The sequence below is a fragment of the Propithecus coquereli genome, unplaced genomic scaffold (genome assembly GCF_000956105.1).
Source record: "Propithecus coquereli isolate 6110/MARCELLA unplaced genomic scaffold, Pcoq_1.0 Scaffold427, whole genome shotgun sequence".
Lineage (NCBI taxonomy): Eukaryota > Metazoa > Chordata > Mammalia > Primates > Indriidae > Propithecus > Propithecus coquereli.
In genome coordinates, this window is record NW_012150030.1 from 1,320,212 (window position 1) to 1,347,440 (window position 27,229).

Below are 27,229 nucleotides of genomic sequence, written 5' to 3' on the forward strand. Positions count from 1 at the left end.
TTGTACTACTTCCCCACAACAACTTACTGGACACTTAGGTAACCTGAAAGCCATATCTTGTCCCTTATTCCCATTCAACAGCATCCTGAATGCTGTTTTCCAGCATGGCAAGTGAGATGTCTCTTGCATAATATCTCTAAGGCTGGTAGACAGAGTTATCACGCGGGATACCCTAGAAGAGTCAAGCCCAAACAACAAGCAAACAGGAACCTGTCCCAAACCTAGCATGCTGAATGCACGTACTACATGAAACAGGGCCTCTCCTCATCCTCCAGGGTTCGCGGCTACTTTTCTAACCCAAGACAGCATTTAAGGCAGCACAACAGAGATATCAGGTGAGTGGCTATGATGCATGACAAGTACCAGTACATGTTTTACGCCTGTCTTTCAGCAAGTTATTACCAAGACACAAGAAACTGTGGTCCCTTCCCGGCCCCATCACACCTCACAGTAACTCAGTATGGCCCATCCTTGTTCATTGAGATGATCTCGTCAGCAGGCCTTTGATCAATTCCTACAGAAAATCCAACATATGTTCCTTCAATCTCCTACCAATGGAAGAAATTTAATCAAGATAGCAATTAATTACTCGACATTCATCTTTCCTTGGCGTTGCAGGATGTTGCTCGGCTTCCAGGTCTGACCAGTGACAACAGGGCAGCTGTCTAGAGGTAGCACATATAAAAGACCAGTCTGAATATACCTTGATTCCAACAGACACTTTGAGTGTATGATTGTTTACTTTGTCTCTGAAAAATGCCAAGCACTTAAGGGGTTTGGAGTTCATAGGTCTTATACAGTCAGATCCCAGTTAGCTAAACTATTATTCTAATTTAAGGATGGCAATGTGTGGCATGTAGGCTGCCTCTTTCCCTTCTGCACTCATGGCAGACATCATTAATGGATCAGCACTCACGGCAGGCATCACTAATGGATCATGGCACTCTTTCTTGCTGGCCCCAGACATGAGTTAATACCTCTTTTTAAAATTTGGCACCAATCAGCTGTAGTTGGCACATAAGCTGGGAACAATTAGCTATTCCTGTTCTAATTGATTTCATGTACTTTAATTTCTTACCTTTATGCAACTGACAGTTGACTAGGGTATCACTAATTTTAGCAACACTTTCTCTATTCTCGGCTAATCCATCCACCAATCTGAGCTACAAATACTGTGAGCTGTCATCCACTGCCAGACACTAAGTGCCAACTTGTGGCTCTGTGTCCTTATAAAAATCTCAAGGTGGGGAAAGGTAGCTTGAATCTGATTTGTATTATAGCTTCTAGTAACTTTCCCTGACAACTGCCAGGCTGAATTCCTGGCCTCCTTTGGCCTCCTACAGTGCCCACTGTTGCAGTTACTTCATTGCACTACAATGGTCTGTTTATGTGACCTTCTTCTCTACTCACCTCCATGAAGGCAAGACCCATATCTTACTCAACTTTGGATGCCTAGCACTTGGAACATTGCTGAGTGCATAGTGGGTGTTTGGTAAATATGTTGAAATAATTTTTCCAAAGCTCCTGTTTTCTTTCTTTTTTTTTTGAAATAGGGTCTCGCTGTGTCACCCAGCCTCGAGTGCAGTGGCATCAACATAGCTCACAGCAACCTCCAACTCCTGGGCTCAAGTGATCCTTCTGCCTCAGCCTCCTTAGTAGCTGGAACTAGAGGCACATGCCACCATGCCCGGCTAATTTTTTTATTGTTTGTAGAGATAGGGTCTCACTATTGCCCAGGCTGTTTTTAAACTCCTGGCCTCAAGCAATCCTCCTGCCTTGGCCTCCTGAAGTGCTAGGATTATAGGTGTGAGCCACCGCACCCAGCCCAAAGCTCCTGTTTTCAAATACAGGTTAAGCATCCCAAATGTGAAAATCTGAGATCTAAAATATCCAAAAATCTGAAATTTTTGAGGTACTGAGATGATGCTCAAAGGAAATGCTCACTGGAGCACTTCAGATTTGGGATGCTCAAGTTGTAAGTATGTAATGCAAATATCCCCAAATCCGAAATCTGGAAAACTTCTGGTCCCAAGCATTTTGCATAAGGGATACTCAACCTGTACTCTCTGTGTTTCAACTCATGCTCTACAGTGCAAAGATGATCCATGACAAGTGTCACCACTGGAGGCTATTTAGTTATTTATATCATAAAGCAGGCAGTGCTGCGCAGGCAAGCCAGAACTGATGGCTGGCACACAGCTGCTCTTGGCACAGACTTCACCTCTGAGTGTGGAAGGCACCACGGTCACTCGTAGCTCTGTTTTTGGCCTTCATGCTTCGCTGCTGTTTACTGGCCTGAGATGGGAGAACAGGGAGCCACTTCCAGAATTGGCCTCAGTCCCTGGGGTAGCGTCTGTCGGGGTTGTTTCTGTATTTGTCAGTGGGAGAATGCCTGCCTGCAGGACAGGTGGTGAGCGCTGAGCGTGGCAGTGCACGTAAGCACTCTACCAGGTTACAAGCAGGTGCTCCCTTCTCCTCTTTTGAGGCTGCTGTACACAAGGCAGGTGTTGTCGCTCTAGCGTGTCCCCATCCCTTTTCGGCTGCCTCACCCTCTCCTCTGGTCCACTTTGTGCAGACCATTTTACTGTCACATACAACAACTTGCTGCCCCTGTGTGTGCCTGGAGAGGTGTGGCTTCTCTAACTGCTCACAGCATTTCCTTTCCTCTGCCTGTCCTCACCTCCAACTCTGCACAGATTCTGAGGAGGATTGAGGGTGACCTCTTGGCATGGCCCACAGGGCCCTGCACGCTCTGACTCCTGATTACCTCTCCGGCTCGGTTCCAACCCCGCCCGCCTCCCACACACTAAGCTCCGGTCATACCTGAACTCATCATTCCCGTCCCCACCACAGACCTCCGCCTACCGCTGTGGGCTCAGCTCAGGGAGTGGCACTGCCATCCGGGCAGCTGCCCAAGCCAGACCCCCGGAGGCATCCTGGACTCCCCCCTCTCCTCCACCGCACCCCTTCTTCTATCCCAAGTCCTGCTTACTCCTCCTCAGCGTTTCTCAAATTAGTATGTTTTTATCCCCACTGCCTCCACCCTTGTTGGGAAAATAAGCAGCACACCAACAGATTACCGCAACCGTGTCCTAGCTCTCTCCGCCTCCCTCAGCAGCCCCTCCAATGCATTCTTCTCAGCCAGAGAGACTGTTCTCAAAGGAAAATCTGATCGTGGCCCTCCCCTCTTTAAACTGTATTCACAACTTAGACATCACCTCCTCTAGGGAGCCATGCTGACGTGCTCCCAGCGCCCCGTCTCTCCCACGAGAGCAGGGAGCATGCTCTCAGTCTTCTGCACTAGGAGCAAGCTCTGTGAGGGCCCATCCTGTCCTCCTCCGGGAAATGGAAGGTTTTTAATGACACCCTCTGTAGCAGGCACTCTTGCCTCCTCCTTGCTAGCCATCCCCTCACCCCCTTTGCTGGAAGAACAAATTCACTCTTTCCTCATGTGATGAGGGTAAATTCAGATTGGTCTAGGTCACATAAACGGCCCCAGCCTGTTCGAGAGGGATGAGTTTAGGGATGAGCATCTGTTCCAGTTCTGGCCAGTGAGACATGAGGGGAAGTCAGCAGGGGGGTTTCCAAAGGTCTCTTCATTCTTAGAGAAAGATGCACAAGAAACAGTTCTTTCTCTGCCTTGGCTTTGGTATGAGAGAATGGGATGCCTGCAACCTTTCTGTGCCTAGGAGGAGAGCTGGCTGGCGCTCTGAGGATGGCATAACAGATGGAAAGAACGTGATGTTGCTTTGATCTGCCGAATTAGTGAACTGGAGACAAACTGCATGTGAACTTTTTATACTATATAAGTCCCCTTTTGGTTTAGGCCATTTTGAGTTGGGTTTTCTGTTACTTGTAGCTCAAACAGATATAGACTGTTGGGTATTTTTCACTTCTTACTTTGTCTTAGAGGTAACTCAGGGTTTCTCCTTTTAGACTGTGGGCTCTAAGAGGACAGGGTTTGCATTTGCTATATCCTTGTATCCCCCAAAGGTGGGTGGCTTATCCTGCTCCTGGGCTTGAATGAAGAGCCACCATCGTCTTTTGACCTCACACTATAAGGTCTCACTATGCTTCAGATGGAACTTCAGTGGATTAATTTGTTTGTTTCTCTTTTTTTTTAATGCTCAAATAGGAATAAACATGAACAAAATATGAAAGCTCTGTAGTCCACTTCAGGAGGCAAACCTATTGTGTCCATCCTCACACGCCTCACTGGACTGAGCACATGTTTTGTGCAAAGTGGAGACTCAAAATGTTTGCTAAATGAATAATCTAACCTGCCTCTGATGAGTCAAGGGCACTTAAGACTTTTATAATGTCCTACGGTCATAATGATGAACAGTAATTATCAACAAATTGTGCTAAATATATCCTGGTCCTAGGAAATCGCCAGTGGTAAGTTTTTTTTTGGTTGTTTATATGAGAACCTTGATCCCGCCAAGACGCTAAAGCTTTAAAATAGAACAAGCAGAGAGCTAGCCATTGCATGATGAAGCAAAGACTGAAGTTTGAGCGGCAGAGCTGCCTGCTGCATGTGCAGTGCACTGAATGCCCACCTTGTTTGTGCCAGGCGCTGGGGCTACGACCACAGATGAGACAGTCCCACTGTCCTCCAGGGGCTTAAGTCTCAGGGGAGGAAGGGAAAACAGACAACATCGAAACAGAGTGACGAATGTTATAACAGGTAAGGCAGAGGGTGCAATAGGGATTCCACGGCCACACCTAGTGTGCCGCGTTCCTCCCAGGGAACATCCACGCTGCACGTAAACACAAGGGGAAGTTCGTCAATCAAATAGAGACAAAGAAAGAGAAAAAGGAGAGAGGCATGATCAGGTCTGTAGTTTATAAAGAGCCCATTCTGGCTGCATCATGGGTGGGAGAGACAAGGCTGAAATCAGGGCAACCAGGGGAGGGGCTGCTACAGTAACTGCCTGCAGAACAACAGGGGCTTCTCCTCCTAGAACAGGCTGATGCCAGGCAATGCCAGGCATGGGTCCCAAGAGCATGTGATGCTGTGGCTACCGCTCACAAGATGACAGCTCTGCACACTGGTCTCCCATCTTCCGGTTCAGGATGGGCAGTGGGTTTGAGCTGGAGGCAACATGGTAGAGTGCAGCCATTTTAATATTTCTTGTTGGTTGTAGAAAACTTTATTGGAATGAAATATGGACGCCCGATACTTTCAGAGAAACAGAGCAGCTCCTGTTGACGCTATGTGAGCATGTGTGTGCTCATGCGGGTGTACGGGTGTGATGTGCAGCCCTGCCTCCTCCTTCACCCCGTCCCACAGATACGTGGGCACACGGATGATTCTGGTCCCAGCATGGCCACTGATTCCTCTGCGACCCAGTTCAAGTGGTCACACCTCTTTGACCCTCACTTTTTTCACAAGTCCAACCAAGAGGCTGGGCCTCACAATCTCTAAAATCAACCAACTGGACCGCAGGGGTCGTGTGCACTCCAAGGTTTACGATCCTCTGAAGCACAGCTTCCCAACCCGTGGGCCTCTCTGAGGTTCAGGTGTGTCTCAGCCCCAGGTGGCCAGGCAGGATCTGGGCAGTCCAGAGCCTCCAGCCGTGGGCATCTTCCTCCACACTACAGAGCGACTCTTCTAAGTGTGCCATTACAGGTTGAGTATCCCTTCTATCAGTGGTCCCCAACCTTTTTGGTACCAGGGACTGGTTTCATGGAAGACAATTTTTCCACAGATGGGGGGCAGGGCCCGGGGGGTGGGACAGAGCTCAGGTGGTGATGCGTGGCCCAGTTCCTAACAGGCTGTGGACCAGTACCAGGCTGAAGCCTGGGGGTTGGGGATCACAGCCTTACATGAAATGCTTGGGACCAAAGTGTTTTGGAGTTCAGATTTTGGAAATATTTGCATATACATAAGCTATCTTGGAGATGGGACCCAAGTCTAAATACGAAATTCACTTATGTTTCATATATACTTTATACACGTAGCCTGATGGTAATTTTATACAATATTTTAATAATTTTGTACATGAAATAAAGTTTGTGTACACTGAACTAACAGAAAGCAAAAGGGCCAGGTGTGAAATTTTCTACGTCTAGCATCATGTTGGCACTCAAAAAGGTTCCAATTTTGGAGCATTTTGGATTTCGGATTTTTGGATTAGAAAACAGGTAGGAAGCACTGCTCTAAACAGGAGAAAGAAAACATCCGCGTGAGCTCAGAATCTCCCCTGGCCCATCACTCACCCCTCCTTCTGTCACTCAAGTGTCCACTAGCTCTCTAATGACAAGGCAAACACTAACCCGCTTCCAACTGTACACCGGGAAGGTGAGCGAAGACAGACATGGTCGGAAGGTGCCAAGCAGGAGCCCGAAGAGGCTGTGACCAATCTGAGCCTTTTCACCTGGCCTCTTGAAAGGCAGGAATTGATAGTAGGAGAATGTACTTTGTTTTGTGTGGAACAGAAACTGTTTTAGATTAGAAAAATGTGTTCTCTTTGATTTTAACTAATGCCATTTGCTTCTGTAACCGTGCTTGCTTTTAGTTGTTAGTCAAATATAGTTAATCAAAAAAAAACAGGGCAGGAGTAACTCCATGACAGGCTGAACTTCCTAGAGTAGGCCTAAGTCTCAGTCCCCCTCCCCAAACGCAGATCAGAACTGGCGCAGGCCCGAAAATTGAAAATCCTGAGGCTTGGGACCACCCAATCAGGGGTAAAAACAATCCTCCACTTTTAAAGGAACCAATGGACAAAGGGGGAAAGGGGATGGTGGGCTCAGCGTATCGTATGCCACCGGTGTGTCATGCGCAACCAAAAGTATAAAAGCTTCACTTTTACTCCGGGGCGGGGTCCTGGTTCCTAGGGAGGCCACTGCGTTGGTGCTCTGGGACTTGGACCCTAGCTCGAGCTAGCAAATAAACTCCTTTGCCATTTGCATCCTCGGTGACTCTGCTTCTCTGTTCCTGGGGCCGAGGGGGACCGGTTCTTACACTCTCAACCCCACGCCCTCCTGCCTCCTTGGGGACCTTGCTCTACTGACTATCACCTTCCCTCCAGCAGCTCCAACTGTCCCGCTATCTCTTTTGATATGTGTAATTTTAGTTACTGGAAAAAATCTTGTATTTAGGAGAAAAATTCAGAAGGACAATCACTGCTTTCCTTGAGAAGGCTAAAACCAGTGGTGCCCAGAGATGCCGGGGAGTCCTGAGAAGTTCTGAGAAAGATTCGAGATGGCTCAGCTCACTTAAAGAGAAAAGGCTGCAATGGACGGGGGGCTACAAAAAACAAAGCTCAGTGCTCAGAATCACAGGTCTGAAAAGGAGGTTTCTGTTTTGTTTGGGTTTCCTATTATGGAGACATATTAGAAAAAATAAGCAACCAAACCCTTGGGACTGAATTATTACACCTGGAGGAGGATTCATGTGGCCTGGGTCCTGCTTTTCCTCCTCAGACCTATGGGTACACCATAGCCTGGTAACAGTGGCTAGCTGTCCACCCTGGGCAGCAGACCCCTGCGCGCTTCGCCGCCGGCAGGACTGGGGAGCGTGCTGCTGGACGGCCGAGCGGCCACCACACGCACGCCGGAGCGCACACTGATGGCGCAGTGCAGAGGGCTACCTGGTAACCCCCCAGCCCCGGCTTTTAGAGGCTCAAGAGACAAGGCCGGACGTGGCTACACCAGAACAGACAGCCCTAGGAAACGTCTTTGCCAGAAAAATGTGAAGCAAAGAAAATCAGCTGAGATGCCTCCTGTGGAAGCATGTCTTGAAAACGTTTGCCATGGTGAGCGCCTTCTCCTGACTGCTCTGATGGAAGAGTATCTTATCATAAAGAAAAAGTGAGGGGTGACGTGTGTGCTAAAAAAGTGGATTTCACGGAGGGAGAGTGTAGAAGGGTGGTTGCCAGAGGCCAGGAAGGGAAGGGGCCGGGGTGTGAAGAGAAGTTGGTTAAAGAGTACAAAAATACAGTTAGATGGAAGGAATAAATTCTAGTATTTGACAGTACAGTGGGAAATAATAGTTTTTAATTTACTGTATATTTCCAAACAGCTAGATGAGAACTGTCATGTTCCCAACACAAAGAAAAGATAAATATTCGAGGTGATAGCAATTATTCTGATTTGATCACTACACATTGTATACATATAGCAAAATATCGTATGTGTCCCTGAAATATGTACAACTATTATATATCAGTGAAAACACTTTTTTAAAAAAAAGTTAGAGGAGTGAAATCCAGCACAGGGAACAGCCTGCGTATCCCATAATACTAATGGAGGCCAGTGGAGGTGCGGCTTGAGGGGGAGGAGTGTTAAGGTCTGTATGGTTCCTACTTAGGGAGTCTTCTCGGTGTTGGCTAATTATAGCCTGAGAACTATTCAACTCAATAAATTATTTACCAACTACCTACTGCATACAAAGTACTGTGGGAGGCAATATAGTACAGTGGGTAAGAAAAGGAACTCTGGAATCAGGTAGGTCTGGGTTTGTGTGCTGACTCTTCTACTCATTCCCTGTGTGGCCTTGACAAAGCTATATAACCTCTCTGTGTCTCCGTTCTCTCATCTGTAAACTGAATAATAGTACCTACCTTATAGGATTATTGTGAGAATAATACTTAAAGCTCTTAGAATAATGCCTGACTTCTAGTAAGTACTTAATACCTGCTGGCTATTATTATTATAATCTTGCCACAGCTCAATTTCCTCATCTATCTATAAAATGGGCATAATAACTATACCTGTACCTCATATGGTTGCTGTGAGGATTAAATGCAATAATACATGCATGGTGTTTTGCATAATACCTTGTACATAGTAAGTGTACAATAAATACTAGTCATTATTATTCCTAGACAAGTCTCCCCAAATTATTTTAAAAATAACACACCCAGATCTGAATGATAGTCTATGCAACAAAGGAATCCTTTCCTTGAACAATTTCAGCAAGGGACGTTTTGTGACAATGTTCTCTCTCACCACCCCCACCCCCAAGTCCCAGGTATGTATAAAATACTCTGCTTTGTGCTGATGAAGCTCCACGGTGACAGTCCAAGGTGTTCTGATAGCCCTCCAAATATCCTAGGCTGCCCTTTTAACCTGATACTAACACACTGTCCACTCTGCTGTTTAAGGGGCTATTTTTAAATCTGGCTTTGTAAAACAGGGAGCAAAGCACAAAACCTGCAAAGCTTTAGCACTTGGCTTGGCAGGGAACAAAAAAAGTGGCGTTTTACAGTATCAAATACCAGAAGTTGTCCTCATAGCTAACTAACTTTGTGGCACTGTTCCTCCGTTATGGCAAAATGCTAAAATAAGTGCCCTGGGAAGTTCCAGTGTGCCTCATGAGGTCCTAGCTGGTGTGAGCAGAGCTGTGGGCTCTTACTCATACCTGGTTCCAAAGTCCATGCACGCAAATCCTGGGGCAACTCCCTGCCTCCCCATGGCGACCCAGCTAACTCTTCCAAAGGTTACCAGTTTCCGATTACCATATAAGATCACTCCCACTATATTACTGTAGAGCAAAAGGTTCAATTCTTTTTTTTTTTTGTTTGTTTGGTTTCTCTGCTATTTGACCAACCATGACACCTAGTGGCCAAACATAAACACAGATCTCCACGAAAAATTGGCAGATGGGAAGGACCTTCACCTACAGCACGCATGGTGCCCACCACCAGGAGGGACCTATGGATCATGTACAGGGTGAGGAAACTGAGGCTTAGAGGTCAAAGCCAACGTGGAATCGTATGGAAAGCCTGGACCTTAGAGTTAGGGTATGTGTTCTGATTCAGACTTGGCCTAAATTCTACCCTCAGCAAGATACTTCCTTCAATCATTCAGTATACACTGGCTGAGCACCTACTGTGTGAGACACTGTGCCAGATGGTGGGCTCAGGACAATAAGCGAGGAGGACAAGTCTCTATCCTCACAGTAAAACAGAAGGGGAAGAACACCAAACAGGGAATTGACAATAACAACGCTGTTAGGTAATGCGTATTAATTAAGGACTTACTCTGCTGTCTGAGCTTGACATACACTAACTCTTTGTCCTTGAAATAATCCTAGAATGGGGAGCAATTATTATTCTTGCTTTAAAAATGTATGAGAGAACATTTAAGTTACGGGTAATAAACTTGGGCCCTTATGCCTTTCTAGGTCTACGTTTCTGAAAATAATATTGAAATAATATTGTTGGACTAAATACTAAAAGATTTCTTTCTTTCTTTTTTTTTTTTTCTTTTTTAGAGATAGGGTCTCCCTCTGTTGCCTGGGTAAGAGTGCAGTGGCACGATCATAGCTCACTGTAGCCTAGAACTCCTGGGCTCGAGAGATGCTCCTCAGCCTCCAGGGTAGCTGGGACTAAAGGCGCCTGCCACCATGCCCGGCTAATTTTCAAAGTTTTTCATAGAGATGGTGTCTTGCTATGTTGCCCAGGCTTGTCTCAAACTCCTGGGTTTGAACAATCCTCCCGCCTCGGCCTCTCAAAGTGTTAGGGTTACAGGCGTGAGCCACTGTGCCTGGCTGATATTAAAAAATTTATAAGGCCTTTTTCCAGCTCAGTTTCTTTACTTCTAGGATTTTTGGGGTAGAGCTGGGATGAGAAACCAGGTTTCTTGACTAAGAGTCTAGTGCTCTCCCTCTATACACTGCGCTAGTTAATGTTTATTAGTAACGACTGGTAGTTATTGAATGCTTACAATGTGCCATGCCCTGAATTTATATCTGCTTGTGTAACCTTCATAACAATCCATGAGATATCTTGAAAATGGAAGTAATTAATGCCTGAGTAAAAAATTATGCTCTAAAATGGTTTAAAAAATTCCCAAGATAAATGGAGAGACTTCCAACCTTAGCTGTAGGATTCTTTTATTTTTCTTTCTTTTTTTTCCCCACTGAACATTCAGAAGTTGTAGGATTCTTAACCACTGTTCTATTTGATTTAGTTACATGGTAGATTAAAAAAATTATGTATTGGTGTGTCTTCAGGCTCTCATGGTGGAATGGACAATGGGCCCAGGAAAGTGGTTCAAAGATGAATTATCGTCCAGGGAAACAGGGAGCATACTGCTCAACAACATTGCTCTGGGGTAACTCTGGCTATCCAGAAATACCTGTAAAGCCTGCAAAGCCAAGTACCAGGCAGACTTGGTTCCCTGATTTTATTTATGATTCCAAACGAATAAAGCATATTCCAGCAGTTCAATGGAATATATCAGAGATCAGCAAACTCTCCACAGTGGTCCCATTGCCCCTCATTCCATCCTCCCTAAGGGTGTCTGCACCCCATTTGCTTTCTGTGGTGGGGGCAATCAGGCAAACTCCTACGGTGATCCTGTAAATGCCGGCACAAGTTCAATTAGGACGTTGCTCCAGGATCACAGAAAGCACCTGCTGCCACATGCAGCCAGACAATGCCCTCCCACACCTGGGAGAGCCGACCCAGCAGGACTGGGAGCTTCCCAGATCCTGCAAGACTCTTGCCTCTTTGTCCAGGGTCTCCAGAATGATACTCTGGTGGGCCAGGGTGAGAACATATACTAGATATGCTAGACTGTTCAGCCTAGAATGCTCTGCCTGCCTTCCCTCAATGGCAAGCTCTCACTGAACTTTCTAGGGCTAGAGATCAATGCCCTCTCCTTAGTTCAGCCTTGCCTGAAAACCACCCCTGCCCCAACCTAAGTCTGTCCACAGTGGGAACTGCTACACTCACACAGTACCTAGCATAGGACTGCAATCACGGAATTATTTACCTGCCTACTCCTGTGGACTGTGAACATCTCTAGAAGACGGAGTGGGTGGCTTATCCATTCTTACGTACTCAGTACTACATACTGAGCATCTAGGTCACAGAGGTGCTGACTCCCAAAGAACTGGGAAGTAAAGTAAGGAGTTCCAAGCTTAGGTGAGGCTTAAGAGGTCATCTCATTTATAATCCTGCCCGATATAGAGTTTCTCTCAAAATATCATTAAAAAAAAAAAGAGAAAAGTTTTTTTTTCAAAAAAGTGTATTTATGTACACATGCATGTGTGCATACATTCAGGCATCCTTCTACTGGAATGGGGTGCACGGTAGTAAAGACACAAAAAGTCACTCAGATCTTTGAGAGCCTTTATCTTTTAAAAAAGTTTTTTCTTCCTAATTTTTCAAGAAATACATGCAATTTAGGGAAAAATTTGTAAAATATACTAAAGTGAATAAAATAACAAAAGTTAACATGCTGCTATATTTTCTTCTAATCTTTTCTCCATGAGTTTTTAAGGTAGTTGAAATCACACTCTGATATACAATTTTATATTTTGCCCTTTTTTAGCAAAAGAATTTCCCTATGTGATTACAGATTTCTAAGCACCATGTTTGAAAACTTTTATTTTGGCATGAGTTCAGACTTAGAGGATAGTTGCAAGAATAGCACAAAGAATTCTCTGATACCCTTCACCCAGATTTGGATTCCTTAAATGTCAACATTTTACTATATTTAACACCCCACCCTCTCAGCAGACAGAGAAAGAAAAAGAGGGACACAGATATGATGATGTTTTACTCCTAAATACTTCAGTGTGTGTATTGCTATGCATGAGGAGTTTTCATATATAACCACAGCACAATTAGTCAAATGAGAAAATTAACATTGATATATTATCTAATCTACAACCTTATTCAGATTTTGGTAATTGTCTGAATATTTTCTTTCACAGCAAAAGAAAATCTAAAATTGTACACTACGTCCAATTGTCATGTCTCTTCAGTCTTCAGATGTTTCTTCCTGATTAGATGCAGGTTATACACTTTTGGCAGGTAACACAGAAACAAATATACATCATTTTTAATGACTGTCATGAGATTCCATTTTATACAAGCTTTTCCTTATTGTAGAATCTTAGATGGTTTTATAATTTTGCTATAATTCCAAATCAACTCCCCTCCCTATCAACTATCTATTGTTTTTTTTTCCCCATTAATTTCTACAGTGATAATTTCTTTGTTTAAAAGAATGAATATTTTAAGGCTGTTACTATTAACAACTTTTTTTCTAAAAAGTTCAGTCAATTTGCAATCCAACAAGTGATAAGAGTGTCAGCTCTACCTTGTGCTAACTAGTCTTGCATGCTGACATGCTTATAAAATAATTTTAACTTGGAAAGACAAAAAATAGTATTGCACTGCTGTTTTAGTGGCTTTTATCTTAAAGCATGATTACAAAAGAATGTTGTTCCTCTCATGACCCTGAATACATTTGTTTGTTTGCTTGTTCATTCATTCGCTCAGTAAATATTCATTGAGTGTCCACTCTGGGCCAGTATTCTAGGTGTAAGATAAAAGATCTCAAGTAAAGATATAAAAGTAATAATACGAATTATGGTAAGGGATAGGATACACACAGGTTGGTGCAACACCGGGTACCTGGAGGGAGTGCTCCAGGTAGACAGGACTTTGAGCAAGACAAAGGGGCCAGTGCGCTACAGCTGGGTGGCACTACGAGAAAAGGGTGTGGTCTCTGCTGCCAGTTTCATCTCTTAGCACTCACCACAAAATTCCATCAAAATGTCTGCAAAATGTTGCCCTTACTGAAAATACAAACCCCCATCCTGATGTATCCCAAGTACCTACTTCCAAAGCCTGCCCTTCTTCCTGTCCGCCCTAGTCAGCAGAGTCTAAATTTCAGTGTGTTGTAATTTATGAATAATAATGAAAGCTTGGAAATGCTCTGAAATTACAGGGAACTTACATACCATCCTGATATCGCTCAGCCTTGCAATTACCTGGCATAAAGGGACCATTAATGAATCAGACGGTCTCAATATTAGATTAATGGCTACTTTCAACAATGGAAAAGGGAGAGATGTCCAAGGAGAGAGAAAGGTACTAACGGCTGTGTGTGTGTTGTGTATTCTCTTCCAAATAATAGAGATGGTGGCTGTGGCCAGAGGCAGGAAGACACATGTCCACCAAAAAGAAAAAAAAAGAAAAAAAAAATTCAACCAGCCCATGCTGTGGACTCCATCTGGTCCAGCAGGAATTCGGGCTCCCCAAGCCCCACCATCACCTTGGACTTTGCCAGAGGGAATCAAGAGGCAGGAAAAGAGAGGAGTTCCCTCAGGAGCTAGTCCTGGGAGAAATATATCCCCCTCCCCTAAACAAAGGCTGGTGCTTAGAGCAATTGGTTTCCATATACTAAAAAGCAAACAGATAACACTGTGAAAAAAATTTTTTCTTACATTTAAATTTGCATGAGATGAAAAAATTAGACAAAATACATAAGAGCATTATTAATAATCATTAAAAGCCCTTGTCAAATACTGAAAAAATAATTCACAATAATCTGTAAGATGTATTTGCATTTTCTCTTCACATCCTTTTCAGGAAAAATAGCCCCAAGTAAGCAATTAATCTGATGTAAGAATAACGATCTCTTAACAATGCCATGCCCTCAAATACTAAAGTGCATCTCCGTGTTTCTAAGAGCACAGAAAGACAAAAAAAATATATTAAAATCATTACTAATATAAACAACATAATTGTATCCTCCACTTGATGAATGAAGATCTAGAACAATGAAGATGATGAACATTCATCTAGAAACACAAAATACTATTCGGTGAGCAAAAGATAGATGAGATTTTTATGATAAAGGCTCTATTTATAGAGGACACAATAGAAGCTAAATAGTTGGGTCAGATCTGGTAATTAAAAACAGCTGAATAATCAACAAAGGATTAACAAAGGTGTCAGAATCATAATTTTAGCAGAAGATGAAATATATGGGAAGGTTTTTATATTTCAACCAGTATCCTTCTGTTTTGTATTTTTCTTTTAAAAATATACAGAAAGTGTGAGAAGTAGTAGCAAAATAACTATTACCTAGTCTAACTGTGACTAAATTTTGGCATTTGTTAGTAGCAAGTACAAATGAAATGATGCAACTCATTTAAACTAGCAGGACCAAATCAGAAGATCTCAATGTGGGCGATGTAGCTGAAGTTTGTAATTTAGGATTTCTAATAGATATCCAACTTGCGGCTGAAAATTCCTGTTTTCTGGTTGGTTTTATCGTCTCTGCCACAACCCCAAGGAGCAAAAGGAAGCCCAAGGTTTGTCATAACTAGTGCTGGTGGTGGAAACTTGGCAAAAAAAAAAGTCCATTGTGGATTTAACAGTTGTGAGCCTTAAACCTGGTGGAATTTTAATCATTTTACTCTTTAGAGGTATAAAAGAGTATTCAACCCTAAGTTTACAATAATTGTCTCAAAGCAAAACAAAACAAAAAACCCCAAAAAACCAAACCAACCCAAACCAAACACCTAAAACAAAAGCCTCACAGACCCTGCCCCTTTCTTTTAGTGTCCCACCTCATCACAGGCTGACAATCTTTCCAGAAAGCCCATCGGAAGAGCAGGGAGGACGACGTCCTGGATGGCCTATTTTAAACAATTCTCTGGTTCTCCACCAGGGGGAGAACTTGGCTAGCATGTCATTAAAAAAGGAAACTATTTTCAAGCTGTGATTTTCTCACAGTACCGAAAGGATACTCACGTACAAAGGGGCCTCTCCCTCCTCCCGTTTTTTCTCAATACATTTCACTCTAGCCAATGAGCAAAGCACGCCAGCTCTCCTGTGCAGTGACAGGGAGGGGACGCGGGGACGGGCGCAGAGGAACCAGGGACACTGTATCAGCACAGTCCTGCAGGCTGGCCAGCCCCTTCTCCCCAAACTTGAGATCACAGCTATCGTTTTGCCAAAGCTGATACAATTTCAAGAATATTCTTTTTCTTTTTTAAGGAGAATTTTCCACTGGGTCTATTCCAGCCAGCTGAAGCCTCACATGGGGCTACCTCCCCACCTGTCTCCTCTGTCAGGCCTCCCTCTGAGAAACCACAAAGCCGCTGGAGGTCTGAGAGTGCCTGTTCCGCCTTCCTGCAGGGATGGTAGACCTTTCCACCCCGAGGACAGCGGCTGGTAGCCAGAAAGGAGCCCGGACAGCAGTTCCTTGCTGGGCCTCCCTTGCCTTCCCATAAAGGGTTAAGAGTCCCCAGAGGGAACTCAGGTCCGGCCACACAAGGGGCACACACAGCAATACCTATTCCTGAGGGAGAGGCAACTTGAATTTTAGCATCTTGGTGACCATCTAACAGGGCAGAAGGAAAGGCCCAGAGGGTGCGTCCCTCGCCCAGCGACAGATCCAGTTTTTGTGGGTTCTGAGCCTTATACAATTGGGTGGTGGTCTGCTTTAGAAAAAGAATACAAAATTAGGAATACCACATTACCTACAGGGCATCAGATGGGGTCGTTGCCAGTGAAAGGCCCTGAAACTTAAGCTTCACAACTGTCTTCAGCTCCTGGGCACACCCTGCTGGTTGAGGAGTGTGTTGGCAAGGGGCTCCGGCAAGCCTTGTCTGCACAACAGCACGGTGGTTTTCCAAAGGCCATGTGGCTCAGCCTCTGCCCCAGGGAGTGGACTGAGCATGTTGGGAAGGAAGAATACAAGGTGGGCTGCTGACGGAGTCTCCCCCCTCAGCCAGCCCTGAGCACATGGCTGATGTCCACCAAATACCTGCTGACTGACCAAATGAAGTGGCCCCGCTGCTCTGCCACTTACCATCCTGGCTGCCTTGCTGCCCTCTTTCTGGCCTGCCAGACACAGTCCAAGTTCCACATAAAGAAAGATTACTGTCTGGGGAGTAAGTCGGACGCAACACAAGAGTGGGTTTCTTGCTCACCTGGATAATTCATTCATCAAAAGTGCCAGGCAGGAGTTACACAAACTTCAAAAATTAGCCCAACAAATGATGATGTAGTCTTCACTCTACGCACACCTGTGTTTGGCACAGCATGGGCACAAGGTCAGTAAGACACAGGGGGACCTGAGCACCACCTACTTAGGACTGCCCACCGCCCAGAGATGGACCCTGGAAAAAACCGTAGAAGGGAACACCCGCATTGCCCTGTGAAAGGAAACAAACTCCTCAGCGAGCAATCCCAGCTCTGCCGTGGGCCAGCTCTCCGCACTTGCCTGACCGAGCCTATGGTCTCCAGTCTGGGTCATCCACTAGTTCAGGCCTGCCGCCTTCTCTGCTTTTTCCACCCATGGTAAGTTTATGTCTCCTTCCAGACCTCCTTGGTCTGCACAAAGGTGCCAACTATGCCAGTCTTACTGAAGGACAGCAAAATAAACTGATCTGAATTGAGAACATTGAGCTAAATATAGTTTGTTTACATATTTTCACAGGCCTTGTAAAAATAATACATAAATTTCTCCTAATCTGGTGGCAAAATCACTTACCCAAATCTTAACAACGAAATGAGGCAAGGCCTAAAAAAATGGAAAGTTGTTTAGTGTACTCAATGTAGTTTGTTTTCATATGTGCTATGGTGTGGTATTTATAAGGAAATCAGCCGCTAAATGTTCTTTCTTGAACAAAACAGTGAGTGCAACTTTTTGTGTACAAAAGTGTCCCATGAAGCCATTTATCACAAGAAACAAAGTGTTCTGCAGATTCTTTCTTTTTTTTTTTTAATAGAGACAGGTCTCGCCATATTGCCCAGGGTAGACTCGAACTCCTGGGCTCAAGGGGTCCTTCCGCTTCAGCCTCCCAGTTACCTGGGACTACAGGTGGGTGCCACCATGCCCAGCTTGTTCTGTAAATTCTTATCTGTAAAATGGAGGTAATACTGTGATAGGAAAATACTGGCCACCAATATTTGAGTCCTTACTGTGTGCCACGCCTGTGTCAAGCACTTCATACACATTATTTTACTCAATCCCCTCAGCAACCTTATGCAGTATTATTTCCATTTTATTGATGCAGAAATTGAGGCTTTAAGAGCTAAGTGTCTTGCCCAAGGTCACAAAGGTATTTAGTGATAGATTTGAGGCCAGGCAGGTTGAGCCTTATTCTTAGCCCCTGTGCCATGCTGCCTCTGCAGCGAAAAATCACTTTCTATCCTACAAGGAACTAATGAGTTTTGCAAGATATTTTTTTAAAGCAGGTAGTTTCATATATTTAGATTTTCCCTCAAATTTCTATTTGATTTAAAGAAAAAACTGTTGCTAAAGAATTGGGCTCCTATTTTCAAGGCTTTAAAAGTTTTTATAAATCACCACAACAGCCAAATGCAAACAATGATAATAGTGACCATTTATTGAACATATATTATATGACAGGCCACTGCGCCGAGTTCATTATACGCAGTGTTTCCTTTAAAACAGCTACCTTGTAAGGCAAATGATATTATCTCTATTTAATAGATGAGGAAACTGAGGCTCAGACAGGTTAAGCCACTCTGTCCAAAGTGTCTCAGCAACTGAACAAAGATTTGAACTCTATCTGGCCACACTATGCCATTTCCCTACTGTAAAATGTACACAAATAGAAAGCATATTTTAGTTAATATCCTGTTAGCTATTTTACCTATATAAGCATACACACATACACACAAACCCCTTGGAATGGCCAATGGAAACCACTATACTCTTTTAGGCCAAGAGAAGATAGGTGCACAGTCCTAGGGGAGTTTAGTTCTGCTGTCTGAGCCTCTGTCTCCAACATCACCTGGGTCACAAAGCTCATGTGATGTATCTAGGGGAGGGGAAAGAAGGGAGCACGGGTAGGAGGGAGGAAAGGAGCTATATTCTATCATCTTCGTAAACAGCCAGTAAAAGTAACATGAGGACACAAACCAGGTACACGTCTAGATATATAATGTTGAGTCTTGCCAAGGGACAGTCTACGATGGAACTACCCAAAATGCATTTAATCCATTCTTAGGCCATTGTCCCCAGGGTGACTTCAACTGTAGCTGACCCAAGTATCTTGGTAGCATGTGTCACTTGGTCATTTGAGATGCTGCCTTCACCACAGGGTGGGGGCCTAAACTCAGAGAGTGATCTAAATGTTCTAGGATCCAACATCAAAGTGGCCCAAATGAGCAAGACAAAGAAGGGCACATTGGCAGAGAGGCTGAGTTCACAATGCAGAGGTTGGAGAAGGCAGAAAAATACGCTGACTCCAAAGGCTATGTGAACATAAAAGAAAAACTGCAAAAAGGGCAGTCGGGGAGGGTCTTTGGAGGGAGGTAGAGCACATTCTGCAAGGCTTGAATTTGCAGAGTTCATAAACTCTGCCTGGAGCCCTGATCAAAATGCCCCCATGAAGCACAGCAAATCAGCTCTCAGATCAAGAGAAACTATGTTAGGGTCATGAGCATGAGAAATGGTGACTGAGCACGGAGTTTCCTAATAGTATCTTTCTGTTGAGGTTACAGCAAGTGCTCTTTGGTATGCCGGTAAGGAAAACCCACCCAGAGACATAGGTCAAAGGCTTCCCTGTGGTCTGGGAGAGAAGGTGTCCAAGCCTGGAATCCCTACTGCCCAGGCTGATTTTCTCACAAGAGGTACACATGTGTGCACACACACGTACACATGCACACACCCCTGCTTCCAATCCCATTAAAGGGGATGGCACAGGGAGCCAGGTTTGGCTTGGTAGGAGCAGCATCTTTCCAACAATCCCAAGTTATTTGACTATCATGGGATGACTTGGGAGCGAGGTAAGTAAGGAGCTCCTTCTTCCTGGATAGGTTTGAAGCAGCAGATGAAGGACCACTTTTAGGGGTGTTGAAGAGGAGTTTCTTGTATGGGGTCAGGAGTTAAGAGTTAATATAACAAAGATGCTAAAGAGGAAGTTTCCACCACAACATCAAAATACAACAGATGGGAAATTCCAAAGCAAAGAGCCAGACTGTAATGTGGAAATTTTTAAGGAGTTGATCTAACTGACTCTAAGACCCAGAAGGAGGATATAAACAGGTCAGGACAATGGAAAGAGACAGACGAGTGTGTGAGGAAGATTCCTTGGAAATTACTCTGATTCCCACTGTCCCCATGGTAGGTGGGGGGGAGAGGGCAGGCCTTTAGCCTCAAGCCTAGAGAAAAGGGTTTTGAAGGCCATGTCTTGAGGGTTTGACATGCATCTTCTAGAGTTCTGGGACTGGTGTGTGACATCACGAGCAGTGGCTAAAAGCTGCCTGAGTTGGGAAGTGACTGCCGCCCCCTTCCCCTAATTTGAACCCCAGTACACAGAATGCTAGCCTGCGTCTCCTCAGAACAGGTTCCACCCAAGAGGGCGCTGCTGGAGAGTGAGAGGGCCCCAGAGAGAGAGTGGGGCCCAGAAGCTGCCAAGGGACAGCAGGCAGGAGGACAGGCGACGTCCGAGGCCCAGGAGACCTGGAGAGAAAGGTCCAGGGGGGAGTCTTGCAGAAAGCCCCAGAAGCAGCCAGGAGAGAAAAAAGCCCCTGTTCCCCTTCTGCCAGGCTCAGGGAACTCAGTGCCAGGTGTGCTCGCTGCAGTTAGGTAAGGACTTGCCGCACCCCCTCCCCTCCCCCACCGCCTGGAGAGTCCGGAGCAGTGCGGAGCTGGAAGAGGAGGGGATCGAATACTGACGGTTTATAGACTAGACAGGGCATTTCGAATTTCCCAGTGAGCGTGCGTGCGTGCGTGCGTGCGTGAGAGAGAGAGAGAGAGAGAGAGAGAGAGAGAGAGAGAGAGACTCACTTCAAGTGGCCTTAGGACTTTTCATTACCAAAGAGGAGCCAGAAAAGTCATTGGCCTGATCAAGTTTTTACCAGGAAATGGGGAAAAACACCTCATCAAACAAACTTTAAAGGTACAGTGGGAGACAAGAATGAAGCTGTGTCTTCATTACGCCTCACAAGCCGTGTTATGTGTGTGCTAGTTACAGCTAACCTTTGCTATGTGCTGCCTACATGCCAGGCGCTGGGCAAGGGCCTCACAGACATTACTGCACCGAGTCCCTCTAACCTCTCTGCCAGGCAGGTGTTTGACAGATAAGGAAACTGTGGCTCAGAGAGATGAGGCAGCTTGCCTAGGGTCACACAGGTAGGTAACACAGGTAGGTAAGAAAAGTAGTTAGAACCTGCACTCAACCACAAGTCTGACATCTAACCCTGAACTCTTTTATTATTCCAGATGACTGGTTTTCAGTGGCACATTTGTGATTCAAGCAGGAAAAGGACTTGGATCCTGCCCATCCTTCCTGCTCGGGAGTCCCTGAGCTAGAAAACCAAAGAGCAGAGTTAGAAAACCACTGTACCGCGTGATCTTAGCACTATCTTCCAACACTGGGATTCTAGGATTCTATTAATACCATCTGAGGGTGGGAAGGTGGAGAGAGGTAGATCCGCAGCAGCAGACAAGGGAGGGAGGAAAAACTCCATTTGTGTCCTGTGTTCCCAGAGAGGCAGCTGGAAGGAGCCAGTTCCAGCAGGTGGTACTATAACAGATCTGAGGTTCACAGAATTATAGTCGTATGCATAAAGATGTAGTTACATAAAACATGTAGAGCGCTTAGCCCAGAGCTCGGCATTAGGTAAATGGCAACTATGTGAAAAGTTTACATATATGCCTAAAAACCTCAACATATAATTTAATGTGACATGCTCAGCCACTGACGTCATTGTGTCTGTTCCATAAGGAGCTATGTTTATCACGGACACTACACTTTACTAATTCAGCCAAGACAAGAAAGGAATGCATAAGATTAAGCTAGCCAAATCTAAAATAACTGGAGTAAGTTTGAAGCAATGGTTCTTAAGCAGTAGGGGCCATGGAGGCCTGTGAGATAAGGATGGAAAGCATGATCCCTCACCCCAGTAAAAAAAAGCGCATATGCACAATCTTGCAAACAATCACAGAGGATTCACAGATCTGCCGAGGCACATTGGTTGTCTATTAAGAGCTGTTCCTGTAGATCCTGGGGATGCAACCCCAAGGTCCTCAGACCAGGAGCTGCCACTGCACTCTGCAGTGGGGCCACCTGTCCTTGTCCTCACCACATGCTCACTGTTGACAGTCTGGATCATGACACCAGACTGGAAATAGGCAGTCGACGTAACTGGAGCTGAATCTCATTTTCAACCTTTTAAGTTTAATGTACTCCATATTAAGAATGTCTAAACCAGTGGACTCTGGTACCCAGACATTTTATCTGCTTGCCATTCTCTTTCCTTTCTTTCTTCCTGTGGTAACAAACCCCCTCCTTTTTCACGGGAACCCATTCCATGTGATTCTGGTGGGATTTGCCCTCTCTCCTGGGACACGTGAACAAGCTCTGGCCAAAGTGATACTGATTACTGTCTACCACTTACTTCTGGCCAAGCTGACTCAGGCAGCCAATCCAAACCGGGCCAGTCAAGATCTCTCTGTGGTACTATTGCTAGAACTATGGCAAAAGCAGCACTCTCTTCGTTGAGATCCACAGCTGTGAGAACGCTAGAAACCCAGTGCTGGTGCCTACTGTTGCCACCATGGTGAGGGAGAGGGTGCCTGAGAATGAAGCTGATTGAATTAAGCAAAGCTGAGAGACAGAGACAGAGAGAGACAGAGAGAGAGAGAAAGATAATGGTCTGATGATATCTTTTCAACTCCTGGATATACTAGCATGGATCTCTTAGTCATGTAAGTCAAGAAACTTGTTTAAGTTGGATTTCTTTTGCTTGCAACCAACATAATTCTAACCATTAATAATAAATTTGATCTAAAGAAAAATAAAGCCTGAAAGGAAATTCCTTCATGGGTAGTCCTTGTGGAATTCTGGGTTCCTCTCTCAAAATGATCTTAACAAAATTAAAATTTTTTCTTCCTATGACATTCCTACAGAAACATTACCCCTGTATTACCCTCTGCACCAGCAGTTCATCTTACCAGTGCTGCCACCCATCAGACACTACCTCTTGTAATAAATATTAAAGTTCCCGACTGAAAGAAGAGAGACCCAGAAGCAGACCACAGTAGCCCAGTTTATAGTTTGCTACCATCAAACAAATACTTGGAGTCAAGTGTCATGAGCCTCTCAAACCGCCTCCAAGACGTACTGAACACTCCAGTATGATAAGGGGCCTAGAGCCGCGGGGCTCAGAACAGGAGAGGTGCATGGAGCAAGGGAAGAGGACCATGCAGGATTGATGTAAATCCTGCGTATTGAAAAGCTACTCCACAGACTGAGTCACAGTGTAGAATGGAGAGAAACAATATTCACATGGCACTATCAGCTAGTTGCTTCCTATTCTTTAGTAAGTAGATTTCAACTCAAGTGCCAAATCCGGTCCATGATGAAAATGTCAAGCTCAGCATCAAGACAGCAGCGGTAGTCTGTGAAGTCCATCATGAGGTAGGCAGGAGAGGGGGGAATATGAATATATGTTATTTGTTATTCCAGCTGAAACCATTAAATTTTATCCCTGAATTAAGCAAAGCCAACAGAGAAATGCACATCTGGACGGGAAGGGCTTTTCTTGGACTGTGCTTGGATGTTACATCATTCACCTACACTGAGGGTGGTCTTCATTACTCTCCTCACTATAGGGGGGCTGTTTGCCACCCTGTGTGGCATTCTCTCGATGAGCACTCTGGAGGAATGTCTCTAAGTCTTGACCACGATCAACTTTGCTCCTTCTGAGTAACTAGCGTGCTCCTATCTCCTGGCCACTGTGAGTTGTTAGCGGAGCGCAATTTCCTCCTGGTAGTGCCTGCTCAGAAGCAGCTCAGAGGCAAGACCGTGGGACCTGCTAGCAAACACACAGGCTCTCACCCACAAGCTGGGGCCCTGCCTTATCTCTGACTTCACCCTACTTTTCCTTCCCCACAAATTTTCTCCCTTGCTTATTTTTCTGAATCTCATTATATGTACATTTAAAAGCCACTTCAAAAATCTCTGAAAGAAGGCAAGCACACACACTAGATCAACAGCAACCAAATAATGTAAAAAACAATTGGGTGGTGAGTGGAGGATAATGTTACAAATGCTGCCTGCTGTGGCAGCCAGAGAGGGTGGCAGCCTTAGAACAAGAATAGCCTTCGGCCAAACTGTCAAGTCAGCAAGTATCTCAGTCCTCCCTCCTGCTCACCTCCCCCCAACTCCATCCTTCCTAGGTCAGCCAGGTGCCCTCTGGTCCAACCCTGAGCATCCACACCTACTGCCTCTTTAGAACCAACGTTTGTTCTCCCTTCTTGACTCCTCCCACCTCTGTAGGACTGTGTTTTAATACTTGACTATACATTGTCAATGATCAATGATAGCTACATCTTTCTTCTCTCAAGGACAGATATATTTTAACTAGGTATTTTGAAGAGGAAAAAAAAATAACCAGAATAATTCATTAATGGTGGAATATATTAATATTATAAAAATGGTACAAATGCAATTGAACAGGGGAATCTTCCCGTAAATCTCAAATAATTCTATGTAAAACAGCACATTCTGGCACATAGTCAGCACCCAAAAAATAGTAGACACTAATTTTTACTGTTGCTGCTTTTATTATTAATTCCACCTCTACCACCACTCCACTCACTGCCTAGTCCTCCACCATCACCACATAGGTAACTACCTTTTTTAGAACAGTGGCTAGCTGGAGATCCAGAATCAATTAATGCATTTTAATTACATTTTATGGTTTATAAAGCACTTGTACATACATTATTCTTTCTGATCTTCCCAGAAATCCATGAGTTAAATATTAGTCCCATGTTACAGATGGGAAAACTGAAGCTCAGAAGGACTGAGTTTGTAAGGTTCCAGAGCTGCGCAGAGGCAGGCTCAAACCCAGGTCGTGTATAAATTTCTTGTTCTCGCCCTAACGAGTGGTTGCCAACTGCAGAACGATCGCAGAATCATCTGAGTGCTTTAAGATTCCTGGGGTCCACCCCAGCCCTAATGAACGTGGATGGCCCAGTGGAAGGGACTGTGTGAGTTTGTATTTTAAGAGGTGTCTCATCTGATTCCGAGGAGCTGCTGGTGGGTGAGCGTGCACAGTGCCTGTGCTGCTTCCTGGTTGACTAAGTACCTGCTGTACTCCCAGCCCTGTGCTGCCTACTATGAGGAAGGCGTATGTAGCCTTCGGCTCTCAAAGAGCTAACAAAGGAACTTAAGGAAGTAAGACCAGCCAAGGTGAAAGAAGAGTGAGCCAAAGACTCATTCTGCTTGGCTCTGAAGGTGGTCAGAGCGGGTGAGATCACAGATGGCAGGGGTAGGCAGGAAGGCCAAGTCACAGAGAAGGGAAAATTCCACTGAGCCTTGCAAAATGGTCAGGATTTCCAGGTAGAGAAGGGGTAAGCTGAAAGATATCCTCAAGAGAGATGCTGAATAGATTGGCAAAAATAAAGGAAGAGTGGGAGTTGAGCAAGAGAGGATGAGGCCAGACAATGAGAGTGGAGAAGCCAGACAGAGGCGCCTAGGCTGGTGTGGTGGGTGGCACGGAGGGAGGCATGGATGGTTTTTGAGCAGAGGGGTAACCTTCTGAATGATGAACTGAAGGATGACTAATGTGGCGGTGGGAGAATGAAGGGAGGGTTGGAGGGTGAAAAACCTGGTACTGGCAAGACCACCTAGGAACCTGCTGAACTGATTGAGATGCCAGACGGCAGGGGAAAGACTAGGATTCTAGGGTGCTGGCAGTCAGAATGGGGCAAGAGGATGAGCCACAGGTGGGAGTCTATTCTGAGTCCTCTCACTCTCCACACTCTTCTCAACCCAGCATAGCTGTTTCTATGTGACCTATAAATGCTATGGCAGACTGCAAAAAATGGCTACAATTCTTCCCCTTCCTGTATCTGTGCTCCTTGCAATGTGATTCTGCAACTCCTCTCAGCAAGAGGTAGAATCTCTATTTATATTTCTTGAATCCAGGCTAGCCATAGAGCTTGCTTTAACTAACAGAACGAAGTGGAAACAATATTGCATGAGTCAAGTTCTGAGCCTCGACCTCAAGACGCTTCTGCTCTCTCTTGGTACCCAGCCCAGTCACCATGTGAACAAACTCAGGGCAATCTGCAGGATGATGACACACACGGCTTGGTCCCTGTTATCACTTCAGCGAACAGCCAGGTGACCCCCAGAAACAAAGCCTAGCTGACCTGGACCTGCAGCTGCCTGTGGAAACATCGATAATCCCAGCTAAAATCAGAAGAATCATGCAGCTGAGCCCAGCTCAAATCACTAACCCACAGAACTGTGAGATAAATAAATGATGGTTATTTTGAGCCAGTATATTTTGGCTCAAAGTACTGGCAATACATTTTGGGGTGGTTTGTCATGCAGCAAAAGCTAACTAATAACACACTGCAAATAACAGTATAGCCACAATATCAGAGAGTGATGCCACCTGAAGTCCCAGAAGCTTTTTCCCTTAAGAAGTATATTACCCTTCTAGCTCTTAAGTAAGTTTTCTATCACTGCAGAACTGTTAACTCACAACAACCACATTTAGGTGAGATGGGAAATGAGAAAAAAAATAGAGCAATAAGAAAGAGTAGAGCCCCAATATGTTGCCGCTGTGAGCCAATTTTCATTACAACACACTGCAAGGGACTGTCTGAATTCCTTGGCTGAAGTAACACGCTGTTGTTTTGGATACTGCCTGAAACAAGCAGACCATCAACAGGGGCCTGGAAATAGTTTTATTACCAAGAAAAAACCTTTCATTTTAATAGTATTTGGCATGTAATCATGGATCTTTTCCTGCCCATGGTCTTAGCAAAAGAACATGGGTTACTCTGGTTTCTTTTAAGGCATGGAAACATCATAAATTATTTTGAAGACCAAAAAAGTGCAAAGAAGCAGACATCTAATCATAGTACTGGTAGGGATGCATCTAACTTAGAAGTGTGAACGTCATTTCAAAAATAATGTCAAACAGTCAGTTTGTTTAAAAAATAAAGAACTTACCAGTAAGACTGTGTGGTCCAATGTTTTCAGGTTTTAAGTGATGGAGTGAATCTGAAATAGAATTAAACAAACATTCCATAAGTAAATCACATTTGGAAAGCGTGTGCTTTTGATCCCAAGTGACTGCCATAATGTTGAGCATTTATTCTTTTGGTTAAAGATTAACAAAGCTTTTTCTGGCTCCTGATGGAATAGGGAGCATTTTTCGCCTACATATTTCAACTTCCTGAATAGAGAGCATTCTCTCATCTACTTGAGGGAGTGCCGAAAGTCTGAGGCCAGTATAACTATAAATGGTAGTGTTTTTGTCCAAACCCCTCCAAGTCAGGGGAAGTTTCTCTATTTGTTGCTCTTGCCTTGGTCCCTTAAACCTCTTCTAGAGGAAACTAAGCGCCATGGTTTCCTCTAAGGAACCAATTAAAAAGCTAGTGGTGCAGCAAAACTTGAAGGGCACTAGGATGGGAATACAAGGCTTTCTAATAGAGGCCACCAGATCATGTAAATCGCCATACA

The 27,229-nt window shown here is 44.7% G+C and overlaps 1 long non-coding RNA gene across 1 annotated transcript in view; it reads right to left on the reverse strand.

Annotated features, from left to right (window-relative positions):
* The window catches only part of LOC105817922, a 70,171-nt gene extending 43,403 nt beyond the window's left edge, over positions 1 to 26,768 (reverse strand). The window contains exon 1 of the long non-coding RNA XR_001137864.1: positions 26,717 to 26,768. This is a non-coding gene — a long non-coding RNA (uncharacterized LOC105817922). The remainder of the gene's footprint in view (positions 1 to 26,716) is intronic.
* Between the last annotated feature and the right edge of the window lie 461 nt (positions 26,769 to 27,229).